Source organism: Gallus gallus, chromosome 13 (assembly GCF_016699485.2).
Source record: "Gallus gallus isolate bGalGal1 chromosome 13, bGalGal1.mat.broiler.GRCg7b, whole genome shotgun sequence".
In the NCBI taxonomy this organism is placed as follows: domain Eukaryota; kingdom Metazoa; phylum Chordata; class Aves; order Galliformes; family Phasianidae; genus Gallus; species Gallus gallus.
In genome coordinates this window covers 341,001-353,304 of record NC_052544.1, presented here as the reverse complement: position 1 = coordinate 353,304, position 12,304 = coordinate 341,001, and the positions used below count along the sequence as shown (strand labels likewise).

General features: G+C 50.9%; 1 protein-coding gene across 1 annotated transcript in view; it reads left to right on the top strand.

Annotated features, from left to right (window-relative positions):
* Positions 1-12,304, top strand: part of PURA (purine rich element binding protein A) — a 51,716-nt gene that overhangs the window by 31,624 nt on the left and 7,788 nt on the right. The gene's annotated exons all lie outside the window — the stretch shown is intronic.

Sequence of the window (12,304 nt, the reverse complement as noted above, 5' to 3'; positions counted from 1 at the left end):
ATTGCCTGAAGGCACAGCCCTGCCCTTCCACCCACCTCCATGCAAGTGCTGCGCACTGGTGTTTAAACTGCATAGTCTCAAACCCTCACATGGACATCCCCTGTCCTACACAGAAACTGCCTCAGCACCCTGCTCAGCCTGCTGCCAGACAGTGTTGGTCAGCAGAGCAGCTTGAGGTGAGGGCACGGGGCCCTCTGATCCTTGTTCCAGAGGTGCAGAGCTGCTGTCCCTGTGCCAGGTATATAGCTAGGTTATTATAAATTGCTTTAACAGCAAAAGGAGAGTGACCCTTCGTATTTGGCTAAAAACTCAGCTTTGCCAAAGCATTAATTCCACAGGAAGGACTTGGCTGGATGAAAGCTTTTAAATTAGAGGCAAGGCTGACAATGGCTTGTTTCTGTTTATGCTTCTCCTGGCACTCAGATGAGATGCTCATATGAAATGCGTGCAAATTAAATATCAGCCCCAAGCCTGTGAAATGATGTTGCCTGAAGCTGACCCCTTTAATTTGTATTTCAGCCAGCTCAACAAATATTCTGTATCTCACAGGAGAAGCTCAGCACACAGCAGTTTTGAACAGTTCAAAGTAGCTGTGTAGCTGTATAAATATAGACTAAAGAAGATATTTACTTACTGATCATTTCTTCTGGCCTGTACAATAAATCAGTTAATCCTGCAAACTGTCAGCCACTTTACTTGTTCTTCCCTGGCCAAGTTCAGCCCAGCTGCTCATTAACCAAGGCAATGGGCACAGTTCATACCACACACCTTGGTACCTACACAGTGGAAGCTCATAATGCAACATAGTAAGTGTACATGGATGTCTTGGTCCAGCTTTAAGACCAGCAAAGAAAACAGCTCTGAAACTTTCCAGTACAGTCAGTACAGCATAGCAGGGCACCTCTCGCAGGTTTTCTAATCACAGCCACTGGATGGATGGACATCAAGGAGAATATGCTCAGTTGGCCTACTCTGTCTTTCCTGCTCCAAAACTCATCCTATCCTTTTTATGAAAAGTCTCAGAATCACCAAACCAGAGAATCAAAGAATGGCTGAGGCTGGCAGGGCCCCCTGAGTCTATCTTCTCCAACCCCTGCTCAAGCAGTGCCACCCAGAGTAGGTGCCTAGGGCCATGTCCAGGATGCTTTTGAATATCCCCAAGGAGGAGATTTCACATCCTCTCTAGCTAACCTGTGCTACTGCTTAGACAATCTCACATTAAATAAGACATTTCTTATGAACATAATAAGATATTATGAACATAATAAGAGTGGGAATCTCCTGTGTTCCAATTTCTGCCTATTGCATGTTGTCCTGGCATTGGGTACCATGAAGTAGAGCCTAGCTCTGTCCTCTCTGCACCTTCATTCAGGTGTTTATAGACACTGATGAGATCCCTCTGAGCCTTCTCTTTTCCAGGATCAACCAACCGTCCCATCTCTCAGCCTTTCCATGTAGGAGAAGTGTTCCAGCTCCCCAGCTGTGGCCCCACAAGAGCTGAGCAGAGGGGCGGGACCACCTCCCTCTCCTGTTGGCGACACCAGGCCGAAGGCAGCCCAGGACGCCGTTGGCCTTCGCAGCAAGGGCATGCTGTTGACTCATATTCACCTCAGGGTTCTCCTGCACCCCCAGGCCTTTCCTGCCAGGCTGCTTCCAGCAGGGTGCCCCACTGTGTCTTGGGGCCTGGGCTTGTTCCTCCCCAGGGCAGGGCTCTGCCCTCCCCCTGCCTGAGCTGCAGGAGGTTCGTGTCAGCCCATGGCTCCATCCTGCCCAGGGCTCTCTGGATGGAGGCATGATATGTCCCTCAGTCTTCCTTTCATTATTGATGTTCTTGGAGGAGCCCTTCTCAGTATCCCTGTCCAGAGTCATCTCTGTTAGGGCTTTATCTTTCCTAACTTCGTCCCTGAATGCTCAGACAATGTCTCAGTGTTCCTCCCAGGTTCCTCGTCCTTTCTTCCACCCTCTCTATGACTCTCCATTCTCTGTTTAGCCCTCCTGGCACTTCTGCCTGACTTCCTATGCTTTGGGATGGATCACTCCTGAGCTTGGAGGAGGTGGCCCTCAAACATGAACCAGCTTTCTTGGGTCCCTCTTCCTTCTATGTCCTTATCCAGGCAGACTCTTCTAAGCAGATCCTCAAAGAGGCCAAAGTCTGCTATCCAGACATCCAGGGCTGTGAGCTTACTGTGTGCCCTCCTCTTTTCCCTCAGCATCTTGAAGTCCATGGTCCATGTCTAACACTCTTCTGACCTTCAGACTGAGACGTGAAAGACTTCCAACACCTTCCTCCATCTGTCCCTAGCACCCAGACACTATATTTCTTGTCCAGACAGCACTGGACACTCCACATCTCCTCCCTTGAGCCTGAGGGCTGTTTTCAGACATCTCACTTCATGCTGATTGGAACCGAGTCTTTCCTTGTGTTAACTAATCTGAAGACCAAGTATTTCACTCAGTTGCATCCTGCAGTCTGTGCCTGCTGCTCCCCAGTTTGGCTCTAGCTCTCTTTGAAGGAGGTGCCCAAAAGCAGGCTTCACTGAGCTTCTTACAAACTGGGATGTGCCCCTGAATACAGCAAGCTGCTTTTGCCCTGCAGTAAAAGCTACAGAGAGCTGTTGTGGAGTGTGACCCTGGATTCTCAGGATGAGAACATACTGTAATTAAGGAGATTAGGGTTAGTCTGGTTAGGCAGAAGTTGCACATCAGTATGAAGTGCTGCACTGACATCCCATTTCACAGCTTGCTTTGTAGTTTTTCTACTCTGAGACAGACACTTGATTAGATTTGTCACTGTTAATGCTAATATCTGTAGGGATCAGAATACACAACACACAGCTGTTTTATAGCTGTTTAATGGGTGTCAGATATGTAAACAATTGATCTTCAACTCTGAAGCTCCTGGCAAGCACCGAAGCTCAGCAACCTCTTTCAAAAAGATGTTTAAAAGACATTCATGCCCAGGGAGCTTCCAGGTTCCCAAACCATGTTCACTCACCAGCAGAAGCAGTAGCACAGCCACTACCCAGACTGATTTTCACTGTTCCTATCCTTGCCCAGAGTTACAGGTCCCCTGCACTATGGGGCTTTGGACAGGTGCGGCAGCTCATGCGTGGCACAACTGTAGTCATTCAGAACACAGGCTGGGGACAGCATGGTTGGGCAGGAGCAAGAATGAAACAGCTAGGAATTGCCACCATCCCCCAGAAGCCAGTGAGGTGGAAGTGATGGCTTGATCCTCCAGGGCTCTGGCTTTCACAGAGCCTCCTGTGCATTTGCTGCTCCCCACGTGAAACCAAGCCCAATGAAGGGATGCGTACTCCCGTATATGAGCCTGTGGATCTGCCACAGGGATCTTTTGGCCTTTCCTCCCAGAGCTAGGGCACCGTGCTAAAGAGGTGACAGCAACTGCAGAGGTCAGAAGTCTGTCTGGCACTGTGTGGATTGGAAAGTTGGAGCACAAGGCCACAAAAACTATAAATGCGCCCTTTCACAGCAGAGCATCTTGGGTCTGTGTTTTACACCTCTGCTCATTGCAAAGCAGCATGTGTCTTTCCAAAAGGTTACAATAAAACCACAGGAAGACAATCAAAAGATGGCTTTTCTGGACTCCCTGCCACACTGCAGCCCCCGAGTGATGCATCTGTCTTTGTTACTGCGCTTCACTGAAGTTCTCTCTAACAAGATGCTGAGAGCTGCGTAGCTGATGAGGAGATGCCTATGGGACTCCCACCTCTCTCTGGGACTCCTTCCTCACATGCCTTTCTGCCGAGGTCACCAGTGTCCCCTTGAACTTCATGTCTGTGCACAGATCCATTTTTTCCCATCCCTGGATTTTGCTATTATTTCCTCTGCTCACCCCACAGGTCCCCCCTAAGGCCAGTGTGCTGTCACAGTAAAAATGCTGTTTTTATTTCCTCCCTTTGCTCCTAAACTGTTTTATATCAGCTATCTCTTCACCCTTTTCTATGCATTTTTTTTAACATGGGGCAATGTTCCATAAACCAGTCTAAAACACTGCAGTTCGGGAAAAATGCAGTGCTCCTGAAGAGAAGCTTGCAAACTCACAGTTATTTTCCTCCTGAAATGCAGTTTCAATGACTCATCCTGGTACCACACTGCAGTGCACAGCCATTGTGTGAATTTTCACCCAATCTCCAGCAGTCACAATTCACTGCTCTAATTTTTGGGCTAACCAAGCCATTAGGAAAATAAATGTAAAATAAAATCCTCCTGGTAAATAGTTAACTGGCTGATCACCACAGACCCTTGGGATAACAAGAGAAGAAACAGGCATTCAGTGCTTTCAATGGCTGCTTGTAACCAATGTGACTGAGCTAGTGGGAGCTCCTGTCTGAACACAGGTTTCTCTGAATGAGAGCGGAACCCTTCCCATTCCTATTTCCATCCCCTCTCTCTCCTCATCTTTATGTCATCAACAGTCCTTTCTCAATCCCACTTCTTCTGCTCCCCGTCTCTATCCTGTCCCTTCTCTCTTCACTCTTCCTCTCTATATCAAACCCTTCCTCTCCACATCTAAATCCCACTGCAATCACCGTCCCCATCCCATCACACCCATATGCCATGCCATCCCATTCCCATTTCATTCACATTTCCATCCCTGTACCTCTCCCATACCCATTCTCATCCCATTCAATTCCTCCCCCAGTCCCATTTCCATCCCAACATACCACAATCCTTCTGTTTTGTATGAGGGCCCCAACTATCCACCACTGAAGGGAAAGGATCCTTGTGACTTTTCCAGGGCAGATGACAGTGCCAGGCAGCCCCACAGGAGCTGCTGGGGAGAGTGCACCAGGACATGGGCCAGAGCTCACTTCCATGCTCTCTGCTGCCTGTGGCTCAGCCCCAGGATGAAAAGGCAGGCCCAGCCCAGGGCACCACTCAGAGCACTTGGTCTCAGCCTTGCTTGCACAGTTGCTTCACTGTTCCAGAAACTGTCAGCCCATGTGTACGAGGATGCACAAACCTAGTTTTCCCAGGGCCATTCCCCTACTCATGACCAGTGGAGAGAGGCAAGAGCTGCTGACTTTGGTCATGACACTGGCAGGACAGCAGGAGGAATGTGTACCACAAATCCAGATATCCTAACTCAAACCCAGGACACTGATGTCCTCCATCAACCTAACACAACTTCCAGGAAAGGGCTGACCACAGCTGTGCACCAGGTGCCAAGGATGCTGCTCCCTGGGATGGTGGCCTCACCATCCCGGACCCATTTCACAAAGCAGGGCCAAACTCTGCCACAGTGAGTTTAATTTCTCTGGGCCCTCAGAGCCAGGCTGTGGGAGCTGACAGATGACCCTGTCCCAGGTAGAACATGTGTCCTGCTGCATTGCTCCAGAGCCCGTGTCATCTTGTGGACATGCACCTGGCAGAAGCCGTGCCCAAACACGACCCCCTCCTGCTGCCTCTCTCAGTCCTTATTTGAGCCCAGGGAGTTGAAGCTGAGCCTCTGGAGCAGAGCAGGGCAGGAGAACTCAGCTTGTGGCTCTGCCTCACTGAAGCCTGTGAGCTGGACGTCAGCCTGTGCCAGAACAGTACCAAACACTCAGGCCAGCAACTCAGCCATCATGGCACTCCCTGAGTATACGTAACTGTGTCATTAGAGGGTACCAGTGCATGGTCCTGCAGAGCAATCATATCCCCCTCTCCTGTTCCACTGAGTTCCTCTGGCAGCTGGTTTAGAGCTGGGCAGTGGTGTCTGGGAGCTGTGTGATGCTGCAAGCAAGGCACATCTATGTAGGTTTCTCCAAAAGTAATGCCTCCTATTTATTTCCATGGATACAAAGAGCACAATACCACTATTTGTTAGACAAAACTCTCAGCTACAAAACATTATTTTTCAACATAGTCACCACTGCTAGCTGTGTACTTTGCTAGCAATGAATAAGAGCCTGTGTGTCACACTCATAGAAATCTGCACCAGTAGAGGTGACCCACACCATCCACTGCCTCACTCTGCTCATTTGTGCTCACATTCACTGTTTGGTTTCCATAAATGTTCAGCAAGCATCAATGAGTGTCAATGGGTGCAATTTTTTCACCATTGAGGCATTCAATTTCACACCTTCACTTCATATGCACTTCCATATCAGACGCCATTTTGTCAGACTGCCCTTCTGCTGCCATCTGTCATAAGGTAACAGACTGTTACGGGATATTGGTGGAAGGTCCAGCCTCTACTGCCATCCCACCACCATCCACCTTTGACATAGTGAGCCAGCATAATGAAGTAGGAGGCAGTACATTTGGAGCAGCCCTCATATATTCCTGCTCGGAAGTCCAAATGCTAGAGCCATGCCAGCTGTGCAGGACTGGGAGCAGAGCCCACTACGACACAGGGATATGCATGGAGCTGAGCTATGTCAGCAGCTCCAACACCTGTTGCAGGTTTTGCTCAGCCTCCTCCATGACAAGATACCTGTGGCCACCAGCACAACAACGCAGAGACAATAGGCACCGTGTAACCCCTATTCTGACCTGCAGCTATCTCCAGGCTTTCCATAGCAGGGCAGGTCTGGTGAGCCCAATAGACCTCAACCAAAAGGTTTAATGAAAGTTATACTCAGGTTTCAGGTTTCAGAATTTCACCAACAGGCCTCTGGATGGGGCCAAGGGGACACATATCCCACAGCAGTGCAGGATCCACAGTTTGGCATCCTCTTGAGGATCTTGAGATGTCAGGACCCCGCTGAGAGATGTATTCCAGAACCCCCAGCAAACACAAATCTGCATTAGTCCTCCAGGAGGAGACCCCATGGGTTCTAAGACCAGCTCTCTAGAGCTGTGGGGCTTGGCTGGCTGAGCAGGTGGTGAGCAGGTGGCCCTCAGCCTAGCCAAGTTTGGGGACCCTGGGGCCACACCAGCCTGGCCATGCAGCCTCACGCACGTTGCCACTGCGTGATGGAAGATGCAGGATGCAGTGCCAGGGATGGAGGCCTGGGAGGCAGCTGGACAGTGCTTCCAGCATGGCAGGAACTCACTGTGCTCCAAGTTCTCTTGGCCATGCTTTCACGACACTCTCCACCAGCCCTTGCCCTGCTAGTCCATGGATCTCTATGACGAAGGCCCCATCGCCTGGGCAGCCTCCTGCCACCAGAGAGAAATGGTGGCCCTGTCTCCACTATGAACCACAGGAGGGCCCCTGGGGATCAGCTGATCCCCAGTACTCTTTGCTTCTGGAAATAGACCTTTGTCCCCAAGAGGGACAAGGGGCTATGCCACACAAGACCAGCCCTATGAGGGATAAAAGCACTCCAACAGACAGCAATGCAGGTGTAAGAACAGTCTGAAAGTTGCAGAAGCCAGGTTATCCACAGGAAACCTCCCTATCTTCTGTCAGAAGTGGGGACTGGGTGCCCTCAAGGGCCCAGAAGCCACAAGGTTCTGTCTGGAGCAGCCATGTGCCAGCAGGATGCCTATGGCAGCTGCAGTCTATTCCCACCCTGCTCTTCTGTAGAGCAGAGGCTGAGTCCCAAGCTGTGCCAGCAGGCCCGATGGGTTGCTGGCTGCGCTGCTGGGAATGTGGGAGCATCCAACCCTGCAGAGCTCCAGTCAGCTCCTCCACACACACAAAAAAAACAGCTCAGCTGGCAGCCAAGGTCATCTAGATCGAGCCTTTTCTACCTCTGGGATTTTCCCCAAACTCACGGCACTTCCTAGAGTGATTTCAGCCTTTGACTCCTTCCCTTTCACCCCATTCTGTGTCAGCACCTTAACCAGCAGGAGGATTTCCTGGGCTGCACAGCAGACCAGAAGAATAGATTTTTCATGCAGAAGCTGCCACACCTCTCCAGCATGGACAAGGCTGAGATGGCCTGGGTCCCACAGCCAGGCAGCGGAAAGTCAGTCCTGGAAACTGGCACACACACAGCCAGCTGTTGGTTTTCCCTGTACCCTCAAGCTGCTGAGTTGTTGCTGAGGCATCTGAAAGTAAGTTCAGTCCATGGAGATATGACTGCAGAAGGCTGGCATAGCCGTTTATTAGTAGACAGTGGTGCTTATGTGCTGTTCCGTGTGATATAAATAGTGTGAGAATGAGATGTACAAGAGGCCACAGCCAGGAAAACATTCTGGCAGGGTCTGATTTCAGCAGGTCGCGTGGGCCATGGGGCAGTGCAGGCAGAAGGATTGCAGAGGATCCCATGGCTGAGCTGTGAAGGCTGGTATTGCTTGCGTCAAAACCCTTTGGTTTAGTGGCACAGGGAGCTTCTAACACGGGTCACAGGGCTCCAAAGTCACGTGAACATGCAAAGATAAGAGCCCCTGGAGAGAGGAGGTCTGGTGTGGGCCATGCCCAGGACTTCCATGACAGAGTCCAAAACCCATCATCTTTCCAGCTCTTAGTAGAGAAACTCTGAGCAAAATCAAGGTCTGTAGAGAACTGCTGCTGAGGCACAAGCCACAGTCTGGTAACTGCTGAGTGTCTCACAAATGTCCCTGCAGTACTGGGGGTGTGACAGGGTCCTCCCAGCTCAGTCTCATAGCCACCCAGCAGCTGAGAAGGGAGATAAATATTTTTCTTATACAGTGCTATTTTGAGTGCTGTCTTCCATCCAATGCTCTTGTCCTGCACCCACAGCTGGCCTGCACTGAAGTGGGGTGGTTTGCCTACTAATTGCAACCATCAAGATGTTCCCCTGTAAAATCTCCTCTCTTCCCCTTTCACAGTCATCATGCCATCAGCAGGACCCTGGGGAATCCAGCAGAACCCTAGGGAAACTCATGCTGAGGTCTTTCTTTGTTCAATCTCATCTTGCACCATCTGGTTTTCCCAGATAACCTGGTCTCAGAGCACAGTGTCCACATGGACATCTGCTGCCCTCCACACACATTAGTCTCCCAGTGGCAGAGGATAATCCAGGCTCTTCCAGGAACCTCCTGGTCTCTTGGCCAAGTGGGACTGGATCATGGCCAGCGCACTCCTCACTCCCATAGGAGGTATCAGGGTCCATGCCAGTGCTGGTCCTGACCCAGCTGGGCCTGCTCAGAGGCTGACTTATGGCTGCTTTGAAGTTTTTTTGCACCAGTGCAGCTGAGTAGTACTGCTCTGCCCTAACATGCTCCAAACACCAGGCCACTGTCCAGAGGCTCTGCAGGAACCAGCATCAGTGCAATGGCATGGGGTCCTGATGGAGATGAGCCTCCCCATGCCTCAGTGGACAGCACCCCTGTGGCTCTGAGGCATGAGCCTAGAGCACAGCAATGGCAGGGCATACCATCTCTGAGGCCCACAAGGACCTGGAGCACAGTGAGGACAGGGTATCCCATCCTTCATTCCCTCCACAGACCTTGTGGTGTTTGCTGCCTGGCCTTGCAGCAGCCAGCATGTTCTGCAGAGCATCAGCACCTCTGCTGCTGGGTACCCCCAAGGTGACAGTCCTGCATGGCCTGTGTCCACCAGCAAATTCCACTTCAGATCTCATTCTATCTAGCCGGGCTCTGCTCTGCCCACTCCAGGCCTCCTCTCACTGCACTGCTGCAGCCCCGCGCAGCCCACAGGGCTCCCAGCACTGCTCCGGGCTCCCGGAGAAAACCACACAGTGGCCTTGTGGCCTAAACGCAGGCGAAGTTTTGCAGCCCACATCAGCTCTGCCAAGCTGCCATTGATCTCTTGTGCTAAATTGAAGTCAAGCCAGCCCATGAATGAAGTACTGTTGCTAGTTTATTGCTGCTGGTGTCTTGGTTTCCCACAGCTTGAAAGCCTCTGAACCAGAGTCAGCAAAACTGAAACGTACGCTACCTCAGCTGCTGCCCGGCACTCCCCAAGGTTAGGGGATTTCCTCCTGGCCCTGGCAGCTGCAGGATGGCAGCACCATGCTCTTGGGATGTGCCTGCCCAGCCCCCTGTGAGGCAGCACCTGGAAGGCACTGATCAGAGAGCAAGGTGATCACATTACTATTTGAATGCAGACCTGTGGATGTGCTCTGCTGCATGCCTTCCCCAGTACAAATGGTGTCCCTTCAACAGCATGAGCCTTGGGTTTCCTGACCTCCTGTGCAAACACAGGTGAGTTGAAACCCATGTTTTTGAGGGTGACCTCTGCTCAGCCTTTTCTTGCAGACAGGAAATCTGAGGTGCAGCAGATCTTCTATCAGACAGGCTGGGAGTGCAGGGAGCATTCAAGTGTCTGTGATATAGCTCAAATATTTCTTACCTTGACAGAGGAAGAGAAGAGCTATGGTTGTAACTCTACCTACCAGTGCAAGTCCTTGAGCCTCGGGCCTTGCCAGGGGACCCACTTTCTTTGTGTTAGTGACAAGCCTGGCCCATGGTGATGTTTTATTTCCACGCACCCAAGTAAAACAGCCTTCATACCTTGCATTCCAGCATAAATCCTGCTTGACTGGGTGGTGAGGGAGCATAAAGCAGGACCAAAAGACACTGAGCAGGATGGATCATAGAGACCCAGGTCTTCAGGGAGACCTGATTCAGGACATCAGCTTGGGAAGGACCCAGAGCCCAAAGAATATGTGAGCAGCAGAGCAGATCAGAGCCAGACCAGGCTTTGAGGAAGCAGCTGTAGGTGTCCATTGTGTTCGTTGCAGGTGAGTTGGACTATATGACCTTAAGAGATCCCTTCCAACTCAGTTCTAGATATCTCCTTCTAAATCCTCGTATCTCTGAAACAATGGACCTGAACATTTAAAATGTCAGCCTTCAGCAGGCAAGGCAGAGAACTTTCCAGTTAGCACAGATGATGCATGAGGCAGACCTTTGTCCGGGGCAGGCCCTGGGTTCCAGTTCCCTCCCTCCCTACATTGCTTTCCCAGCACACAGTGCAGACCCTGCACGGCAGCCTTTTCACTCTGAGGTGTTTTATCAATCCCGAGTCTGCTCGCCAAGTCAGCAGCACTGCTGTGTGGGAAGAGCAAAGAAGAAGAGAGCAGGAGTGCCAGACCAGGATCTCTCCATCTGGCACTACTGCAGATAAAGACATCTCACTCCAGCCCTGCTGCCCTTCCAGACACTTCTACCAAATCTGATAGCTGGCTGGCAAAACTGCCCGGCCCTGCCTGCAGCCTCACATGACTGCCCTGCAAGCCATCAGGGTGTTTCATAAGGCTTTTGCAAGAGCTTTCACCTAAAGTCTGTGTGGAAAGAGGTGGGAAATGCAAAAAAACCATGGGGGCAAGCAACAGCAGCAAGGTCTCTGCACAGTGGTCTTGCATTCTGTTTTTCCCATCTTACAACTCGTCTTCTTTGCAGTGCTATGTGAGCTTGGCTTCTGCACTTGTGCTCTACAAGGTCAAGCCATGCCCTCGGGGTTGTATCTCCTGGACAATAAGATTGAACAAAGTAAACAACAAAGACAAAAGCTGTGATTATAAAGCCTCTGGATTTACCTAGGGTGGGGAGGGCTAGGGGAGGTAAATCTTGCTCAATCACAGTTTGCAGGCAGCAGTCTTTCCAGTAAGCTGAATTCACGTTTCCTTTCCCCTGTTCCTGAGTAACAGCAGGAGGGAAACGCAGTATGCAAGAGAAAACCACTGGTAAAAGAAAGGGGCAGCAGGGGCTGTTTTGGTAGGAGCAAAAGCCTGTCTGTCCTCTAGCATCTCAGAGAGTGTTCAAGTGATGACATCAGTGCGTCCCAGGAGATTTCTGCCCTCAGCTGCAACTCAGTAGCAACCACATTGCATGCACATGGGGCACGAACCCCACTCCAGCTATGCCTGCAGGAGGCTCCCACAGCGCTTGGGTAACTTCCTGTGATGTGCCAACACACTAATAGAAACCGGGTGAGCAAAATGCATCTGTCCTGGTCCACCAGGAGACCCACCTCCTCCCATCCCATGGAGAACTGGCTTGGAGGAGCGAAATCCCAGTCTGATGTGCGGGGTGAGATGAACAGTGTGAAATCCCAGCCTTGTTTCCAAGGTATTTGCACCTACAAACACAGAATTTCTATTAGAGGGGTCACAGGAGCATTGAAGTCTGGACTTCACTCTCTGAAGTGCATGCAAACTGGGTAATTTAAAAGTAGATTTAAATATCGAGTGTCACCTTAACATTTTAATGAAACCAGTGTTTTTCAACGTGCTTTCTAAGTTAATTTTTAGCAAGACAATGGAGCGTGTCCGTTGGCACTAAAGGATCAAGGTAAGTTTAACGTTAACCAGTGGAACAATGTGTATCTGCCGTACTGCACAGGCTGGACAGGCATGCCATTCACCAAGGCGCACACAAATAACCGTGTAGGGCAGCGCTGGGGGGATTTGCACAGCTTCTTCCCAGCTGAGTCCTCTTAGGAGCGCGGCGCTGCCGCGGCCCGACCGCCCCAGCG